The sequence below is a fragment of the Abramis brama genome (assembly GCF_963993115.1).
Source record: "Abramis brama genome assembly, chromosome: 4".
NCBI lineage: Eukaryota > Metazoa > Chordata > Actinopteri > Cypriniformes > Leuciscidae > Abramis > Abramis brama.
Window position 1 is genome coordinate 10,943,736 of NC_139966.1, and position 10,183 is coordinate 10,953,918.

The following is a 10,183-nucleotide window of genomic DNA, read 5'->3' on the forward strand; positions in this document are numbered from 1 at the left end:
TATTTGAATGGCTAAAAACTAATAAAATACATAAAGCTTGTTGTTTAATGTGTTAGCTTTAAACACTAATTGTAATTACTACTGAAATAAAGAGGAGATGTGTTGTTATTTATTTTTGTACCATTGAATCTTTTATAAATTGGGACTTTTATCTGAAATAAATAAAAAACAATTATCGAGTTTTTAGGTTTAGAGATTAAAGATGTGATTATAAAACTATACTTTTATTACCAATCAATGGAGAAAGAGAAGTTGAAAACGAATGTGAAAGTACAACATATAACAGCCATTTATTTCAAAGGCTAAAACTATTAAAATATATTAAGCTTATTGTATATGTTGTGTTTATTCAGGATATTTATCTATCTATATATCGTGTTAAACCTTGTTTTAAATATTTGTATTATCTGTATTTTAGGGGTTATTGCATGTAATAACAATGGTAAAATATGTGATTTCTTTGAATAAACATAAATCTGACTGTTGATTTAAATTTAGTCTTTCCCCTTATTATTAGAGTCACAGGGCTGGACACCAGTTATCTTGCCAAGACGAATTTTTATTCTTATATGTCAGGAGAGAAACTTTCAGAAGATGTTACATTCATGCCAGGTCTATGCGTTCTCGTGTTTCTCTTCCCTCACATCTCTTAGTTTCTCTTCCCTCACATCTCTTAGTTTCTCTGAGGTGTTACAGTAAGATAGAGCTTATATACATCACTGAATGACTTCCATTCATGGTAACAAACTCTGTTGCTTGTTGGAACGTATATGTCATGCGAACATATGGCACAATTCACTTCCATATTAAGAAACTATCTGCATCAGTTGAACACATGTACAGTATACACCCTTCTGTCTGTCTCTGTCTCTGACATATGATCTTTACATGCACCCATGCTATCTATAGTCTCTCATGCACTCAGACTGTCATACACACATAAACTCATAACTCTATAAGATAATACAACTGATTATGAATATTAATAAAGAATAATAATACAGATACATAATATTTAATAATAAAACAATATTAAAAGATGAAATTTTAGTCTTCACTGACACCTCATAAAGTAGAAATACAACATCATAATTACTGTTTTTTTAATCTCAGACCAAGAGATATTTAGACAATGTGGAATCAAAGATTTATTGAAAGGTCTGCTTCAGTGTGGCTACCTTAAGGCAGGTGATGGGCTCATGGTGGATAAGGGTTTTCTTATTGAGAAGGATGTAAAGGAGCTTGGGCTTAATTTGAACATTCCCCCCTTTGCCAAATCAAATAGTCAGATGCCAGCTACAGACGTTGAGATGACAAAGAAAATAGCCAAACACCGAGTACATGTAGAAAGAGCCATAGCCATAGTTAAGAAATTTAAAATGGTTTCTGGAAGGATCCCTAATGTCAGGCTTGGAAACATAAATCAGGTATTTAGGTTTGTGGTCTGTATGCTGTCCAATTTCCAGCCGAACATTATAATAGCATAGGATCCAGCTCAATGATCTGTCTGTACACACAGCTAAGATAAGCTCCTGAATTTGAATGTTTTTATGTTTTAACTGACATGGTTGATAAATCAATTACTGTGTTGTTATTGTGAATGAAATCAAATGTATGTTGGCTATGTGACTGTAATAAAATGTCTCCCTGCAAATGATAAGAAATGAGTCATTATCTTTAACAGTTTTATATCTGCTTTACCTGGTAGCTCAAGCCACTTCCAAGAGGGTACTTCTCCTGACCTATTACTACATCTATCGGGGGTTTGCTTGCTATGTAGCTCATAGGTGTCCCTGTCAGCTCTCTCAATAACAACAAATCCTGATCTGTGACCTCGGAGGTGGCCCTGTGACATGGAAAAGTCATACATTTCTACTTATGTTAAGTGATCTGAAATACAAAATACATTTCTGCTTATGTCATGTGCTCTCAAACACATAGGCTACATCAAATTAAGTTGGTTATTATGGTGGAAGGACACAATGGGATAGCCAGCCTACATGGTGTTAAATATCAACATAGTTGTGACTCACCTGTCATTGCTGTATTGGCAGAAGATGGGTCTCCGTTTTTGTTCTGTCTTGGCCCTGGCCACAACGACTGCTGTCACAGGCTGTGGTGCTACTTTGGCACCTCTTGGCTTATGCCATTGTTGGGGTAAGCTTGTGGAGGACTGGACATGCACCATGTTTATATTTTGTGCCTTGCAGAGATCCAGGGTATGGATAAGCCCGATGATGTGCGCGCAAAACCCTGTGGAGCTAACCAAAACATCACCTTGTCAGCTAACGTTAACGTTACCTTGCATACCGGTTGTTGACACGCTAGCACACGCTGCTAATAAATACAACGTTATACTTGCGTAGTCCGTTTGCTTTGTAATAACGATTATGGAAGTGAATAGAGACCTACCCAGCTTTGCATGAACAGTGTTGCTCCTTGATATTGTTAGTCCCAGCCTCCGTCTTGATTAGTAGGATATGCGGTGGTTCATTTTTTGACTGTGACTGGTATGCTTTTGCCTCTATTTGGATGCCTTGTTGTTTCTTGCGTTTCACCTGTATGTCTTGAATATAGCCTTCGAACGCATATTGCAGCCCCTTTTGCCTACTTCTATCGGACACTTTATTTGCTGCTTTATAAAAGTTTGATAAAATTTCAGCAGGAAGAGCTGTCACAGCATAAGCCATGTTGATACCAAACCAGAGCCCAGATGAAGTTCTCGGACGTAGCAACAGTAACTAGGGGGGCGGGGCTTAGCCAAAGGTGAATTGAGAAACTGGGAGAAATTTTCAGTAGATTTGGACCTCCAGTGCAGCTTGTCTCAGATAATGGCCCCCAATTTACATCTCACGAGATGGCCATATTTCTACAAGCAAACGGGGTGCAGCATATCATGTCATCACCTTACCATCCTGCAACAAATGGGTTAGCAGAAGCTTTTAACCCATGAAACATGCGTAACTACCAAAGTGTCACCAGCGTCTTTGTTGTTCAATAGAGAGCTCAGGACAAGCTTTGAGCTGCTTAAACCAGCAACACTCAAAGAAACTGTCTTACGACAGCAAAATAATCAGGTACAGCGACGGAACCTGCGATCCAAGGACAGAACCTTTTCGATAGGCTCACCAGTGCTGGCCCGGAACTATGGTGGTGGTCCGAAATGGGTTCCGGCTACTGTGGAGGCCCAGACGGGTCCAGTCTCGTATAAAGTCAAAACTGCTGGGAATTTTTCTTGGAGGAGACACACTGATCAGTTGCTTAAGGGAGCCAATGCATTTACGGATCTTCCCGAAGTCGCGGATATCACTGACCAAATTAGTGACAGTACGCCAGCTCCTGAAGTACTCACTACTGAGCCTACCAAGACCTCAAATTGTCCATCTGTAAAGGAACAGGCATCACCTGTTGTACCGACAGAAACTGGAAACCAAATAGGCCGCCGATACCCAGTTAGGGAGCGGCACCCACCTCAGCGTTTCTTGGATTATACTTAGTTAGGAGCTACCCTTATTGTTTCGGGGCAGAATAATCCCCAAAAGGGTCAGCTAGGGTTTGAGGTAGTCTATCCTCACTCCCAGAGAATTAGTTGTGTTCATATACATGAGGAAATCAACAAGAACACTGAATGTTCTGAGTAAAAAAAAAGAAAAAAATGTTCAAAAGAGAAGTTGTATTTCATAAATTCATGACTACCGATATCTGTTTAATTTGTAATCTTTGTGTTACCTCAAAGAGTTAGGGGGAAGGAGATGTTGTGTTAACGCTGCTTATGTGTTATATTCCGTTATACTCTTCTAAAAGACACAATACTGTCTACCTTTTTTTGCCCTTTAAAATTTTTTTTTTACTATTTTGTATTTTACTATTTATTTTGACTAATAGTCTAATTTTCTACGACCTCACTCCAGTCCAGTCTAAACTAGGCTAAATTATTTTTTAGGGTAATTTTTCTACACATTGTCATATAAATAACCTGAAAATACTGTATTTCTTTAAGGTTATATCTTGCTAACCACTATTACTAAAAAAAAAAAAATAATAAATGGGGTAAGCACACTTATACATTCTCATTATAAGAGGTGTTCTGAGTAAATTATTTGTTTGTACCACTTTATTATATAGTTTGATTTGTTAACATCATGTATTAGGCTAATTACTAACATGAACTAACTATGAGCAATACATTTGTTAGGCTAATTACTAACATGAACTAACTATGAGCAATACATTTGTTACTGTATTTATTAATCTTTGATAATCTTAGTTAATAAAAATAGCCTACAGTTGTTCATTGTTTGTTCATGTTACTTCACAGTGCATTACCTATGTTAACAAATACCACTTTTGATTTCAATAATGTAGGCTATTAGTAGCCTAAATGTTGAAATTAACATTAACAATGCTGTAGAAGTGCAGTTTATTAATAGTTAATGTTAACACGAGTTTTATAAATGGAACATTGTTGTAAGGTTTTACCGATTTGTTAAACACCGATTCAGACGTCTCGTGAGTTCAGTGTTGGACAGATCAGTTGTTTTAACCATTCATTAAAGTGAATCGGTTCAAAGGAGTCATTATTTCGCGAATCGGACGAGTCATCAGTGGACGCGTGTACGGCACGCGTTGTGTGATTATCTCGGCAATTTAGGACATCGCACAAGATTTGTGTCAACAGAAAACATTTCATCACTGGATTATGGATAGGTTTTTTCGTTTATTGAAAATGTGGTTTATGTCCGCTGAATGTGCGGAACGCTTTTCAGAGAAGATAAGGCAAGGTTGGTTTTTTTTAGCACAGTTCACACCCCGCGGTAATTCAGGAGAAACAATCTTCGAATGCTCCACGTGATACTTAGGTCTTCCGACTTTTTACTGTCGTGTCAATTGATTTTGATTAATATGCGCGAGGGAGAGAGACAGAGCAAGACAGCGCTCGTGTTGTTTGAAGACAGTGAGAGTGCGCGCGGCCGGGTCTCTCTCTCTCTCTCTCTCTCTCTCTCTCTTTCTCTCTCTCTCTCTCCCTCGCCCTGTCAGGCGTCATTCTATGCTACATCACTCACCGATCAAATAAGACTTTAGCAAAAACAAATGTCAATGCAGGAAAAACCCTTCACTGCTCACTCATCTGAGGAAGATGAGCCATCCCTGCCAAACCTTTCAGCTGATAATCCTTTCCATGGTATGTATGTTTAATGTTGGTCTTCTATCCATCTGTTAAGATAAATGTGTTTTTTTTCTTCAGTGAATAGTTTATGGTTGCACTTTTTTCATTACTGTCTACTATCCAAATTAGGCCATAGCTATTGCATCTGGCAACACAGTCATGCCAATGTCTATATTTTATTTATTGAATACCACACATATGCCTGAATACTAAGCAAATAATTAAATGTCATAATTAATGTAAATTGTGTATTTATATGGGTGTGTGTATAGTATTTATAACCCCTAACTTAATAAAATTAGTGTTTACTATGAGGAATTTTTACATCAAAATATAGATCTGTGTGCAGGTAGGCTACTTTATCTGAATGAAATAAATACGCCTCTCTCACATTTGCTTGTGTGCCAGCGATTAACCCTCTTTAGGTTGCCGACCCCTGATACAGCATGTACTGTAAAGAACCATTGTGCTTTTTAAGATAATTTGTTGAATTGCAACATTAACAATTGCTTTTTAATATTTATCTTCATATGTTGCATAGATCCAGTTTTTGAGCTTGATGGGAGGCAGCAGCATTGGGGACACTGTGAGGAGAATCCTCTGGAAAATAGCTACCAGTGAGGCCTGGTCAAGTTACAGCCTGAAAGGCCGAAAAGGAAAGCTGACCTTCATAGGGACAGCCCTCCACCATACCCAGATAGCAGAAATCATCAAAATCATCATACCCAGATAGCAACAATCATCTTACGAAGACACTTCGTAAGTTCTGGGCCAGATCGGACTCGGGCCGGTGTCTTTTGGCACAACGGGCCAATACCGGCACGGATCCATTTTTTCCTCATCTGGACCAGAACTGGGCCAGCTCCGGATTCCTTTATGGCGATTTGGCCCATATGTGGGCCAGATCTGGTCCAGAACCATGCCAGATTAGGGCCAGCTCACTTTGTACACCGTACACACACACGCTCGCTCCCTCTCTCTTTAAAGTCCCCGTGAACCGGAAGTTGCAAACGACTTTTCTCCAGTGTTATGACGTATTTCCCAGTGAAAAGGAATATTGAACAGAGGGCAGGGTTTTACTCTAGCGCTCCTCCTCTCCATCTCTGCTCATAGCAGACTAACGGTTTGAGGGGAGTGGTTAAGCGTTGCCCAAACCAATTCCTCAAACCTACGTCATCAGAGAAGGTCCTCCAATGCAGAGGGGAGGGGCATTTTCAGATTTTGATTAAAGATTACCATGGTAAAAAATTTTTTTTTTAAATATTTTCTTGCACGGATTAATTGTTCACCACAAGACTAGTAATATGCGCTAACAAAGTAAATAGGGTCAATTTTGATTTCATGGGGACTTTAAGTAGTATACATATCTAGAATTTCAAGAATCATATACATGATCTAATATCTTATGGTTTTATGCCACTGATATTAGGTTAGGTTTTAACATGAAATGCTTAGGCAATAAAAAGTTGAAAGTACTGCTTTAGATGTTTAGACAATTACTGTACTGCACACTTTTTTACACTGAAATACCATCTGATAAACCAGTGTTAGCACTAACTCACAGCCACTACTTCACAATAATCATGCATCAAAAAATAAATAAAAATAATGGAAACAAAGTTTCAAACAGTGGTAAATAATAATAATAATGTTTATTTTATATAGTGCCTTTCAGAAAACTCAAGGTCGCTTTACAATGAAGTACAAATAAACATGACATATAAACAACATGACATAGAAACATGAACGGGTAGGAAAGCCATGGAACTACAAACCCCTTCACACGTGCCGTTTAATTCCCATGAGGCATCTGCAAACAAAAGACCAAGAAGAAAGCTTTTTGTTTGAGATCTATTGAAGCAGCCTTCAGAGACAGACTATTGATTGACTATAAATGGACCTACAGTATATAAGCTAAGTTGAGTTGTATTGTCTGGATTCGGGCTATTTTACAAAATATAGCACAAAATAATATAATATTATGAAACTGCTGTTTTTTTATTTGTAAACTAGTCTTTATTTAAGATGAAACAGTAGATACTCATGTAATTGTACCATTAAATGAGAAATCTGACTGCTGTGAGGCTCAACATGTCTCTGATTGGCCATTGTGTTCACATGCTCAACATACATGTCTCTGATTGGCCATTGCTTTGACACGCTCAACATATATGTCTGTGATTGGCTACAATGATCAACGTTTCAAAAACATGTCTTCACCGAGCGCTTAACTGATAGATGGATCCTGCTTTCAAACGCTCCTGTGTGTAAGCGCTCGATGAAGACATGTTTTAGAAACGTTGATCATTGTAGCCAATCAGAGACATATATGCAGGGTTGCCAACTTTGGGACTTTGGCTGGAGTGAGACTCTGTAAAACATCAGTGCGCGCGCATAACCTTAACCCTAATTTAAAAATATCAGCCTTGTTTACTTATAAAGCCCAAACCCTGATTTATGAAGAAAAAAAAGTTTTTTCAAAATGTACAATTAATTTATTGATTGCACTATAAAAAAAATAAAGATAGAGGTGATTAAATAACAAACATGTAAAACAACAACATAAAAACAATAAAAAATCTCAAAACAAAAGGGACACATAATAGTTACTCCACCTCCCCAGAAAACCACAGCACAAGTTTCACACATTAGGCCTGTTGTGCCACAGTGGCAGTGTTGGCCTGCTTCACCACCTCTGCAGGAGCTCGTGTCTGAAGCAGGGTTCAATCCGTTCATGAACGTTCACTGCGTCTGTCACATGACAAATGAACGAAAGACTCGGAAAGTAATTATTTATGTTCCTTGTAAATTATTTTTGACTGCATTATAATGATTTCTTAATTCAGAATATGATAAAGACTGCGTAGGTGGATGTGTTCGGGGAATTTGGCTGTTAAAAGTATAACATTTAAAGCCCCTTAAATGAATGAAATGACTCGAAAAAAGATTCGTTCATTTTAATGAACGAGATCGAACAAACGAGTGAGTAAAATGATCCGAACTTCCCATCACTCACAGGGTGCCATCAAGTGACAGTCTGTTCCTGGTGTCAGTCTTGTTTAGGCCAATAACTGAAAAGGTTTGCTCAGCATCCGCATTTGAGTGTGGCAGACTCAACACAATCTGGGCAACCTTTGATCTTTTTTTTTATAATCACACAAAATGGGGGAACAAGTTTTTGCACTTTAAAAAAAGCAAAAATGTTTTTCACAATTTTAATCACATTTCCTGCATTTACATACCTTTAGGGACTATAGTGATACAAAATCCAGGAAATAATTAAGTTGATTATAATGATAAACTCTTAGTAGGCTACTAAACTATGTATAAGAAAAATATATCTTACTTTCTTTATTGTTTAATAGGGGCCAATTGCCAAGACTTGAGAGAATCATTTTATAAAGTCAAAAATGTTCACCATTAATGTTTTGTGTGCAAATAAAATTTAAATAATGTGAGACTCAATTTCCACTGTAATATAGAAACAACATAAAGACAGTATATTTTAAACAATTGTTTAATGCCTTTTTTTTATGAATGAAGGCCAGTATCACTGATATTAATTAGCTACTGATGTCTCCATGAAAATGATTTTTTACTTTTGAAAATTATAACAACTTTTAATGTAAGTGAACTTAAAACTATCCTCACATAAACCCAAAAATAAATGTAATATTTACATGTGCCCTTCCTGTCTAACAGGTATGAAATATACAGACATTGAATTAGGTTATCAAACAGTCCGCACTGCGTAAATTATAAATTAAATTAGATTAATCCTTATTAAAGCTGCGAGCGTTCTTTAGTCAAGAGCAGTGAGTGATTTTCTCTGTTCCCTTTGTTCTTTGGTTAACTTTTTATGTAACTAATTTAAGATTTCTTATTGTTATGAGGGTACTCGACAAAACTGACATTTTGGCATGCGTTATTGTTCGTTCAAGCGCGAAAGAGAACTGCCCAGCAAAAGATTATGACGTGCGGTCTGTGCGCTCGACACTGGCGCGAGTCTTTCTGTGCGTTGTGTGTGTGAGTGTGTGCGTTAGGACACGATACCTGCTCATTATAACTTTCAGTGAGGTATTTTTAGTGTGTGCAAGCGACGTTCCTGGACGCGGCTGCGCGCATTGACGCAGGCATGCGCTCCGTGTCCTGCTCGTGTCCTGGCGTGACATTTCTTGCGTGTGCGCGTGAGATTGATGCTGAAAGCGTGAGTGTCACGCCAGTTGCGTGAGAGTTGGCAACCCTGTATATGTTGAGCGTGTCAAAGCAATGGCCAATCAGAGACATATGTTGAGCATGTGAACACAACGGCCAATCAGAGGTGTTTAAGAATCTGTTCAACAGCATTAAGAATGCTAGAGGGAAATGCTGGTATCGTCACAATTGAAAAAAAATGTAGTATCGATTTGATACCGAAGTCGTTACTTTTGACAAGACTAGTTTAGACACCAGCAAGTGTGTGAAAAAGCTTCCGATTGCGATCTGATGGGGATTCTGTTCACCATATGTTCAGAAATATATTTATATGGAATGCTAAAGGCTACTTGTGCTAACCTTTACCATAATAATTACACATTAATTAGGGTAGGTAGCAGAGATTCAGTGAACTGCGAACAGGTGCACGTGCCAGAAGGGAGCGCGAGTGCATGGAAATATTAGCGCGAAGGGCCTTGCATCACCAGTTTCTTTCTCTGGGAAGGTAGGGGAATACCATTACCTGATTGGTTTACAAGCCGTTCGCTTTGCTCGTGCAGACCAAGGGGACCAGACCACCATCAGAAGCTGAAAGCACGCCTGGCCTCGGCGATTTACCTGACTGAATTTGGTGAGTGATGGTTTCAATAATTTTAATATTTTCTGGTATATCTAAGTTACCCAGGAGCTCTGTTGACATAGGCTTTGCTAACGTTAGCTACAGCTTGATGAATTGAGTCATTGAACACAGCAGGAGAGAACGCAACGTTAGCCAGCTAGCTAAAGCTCCAGTGGAAAATTATTAGCTAATGCTACCATTAA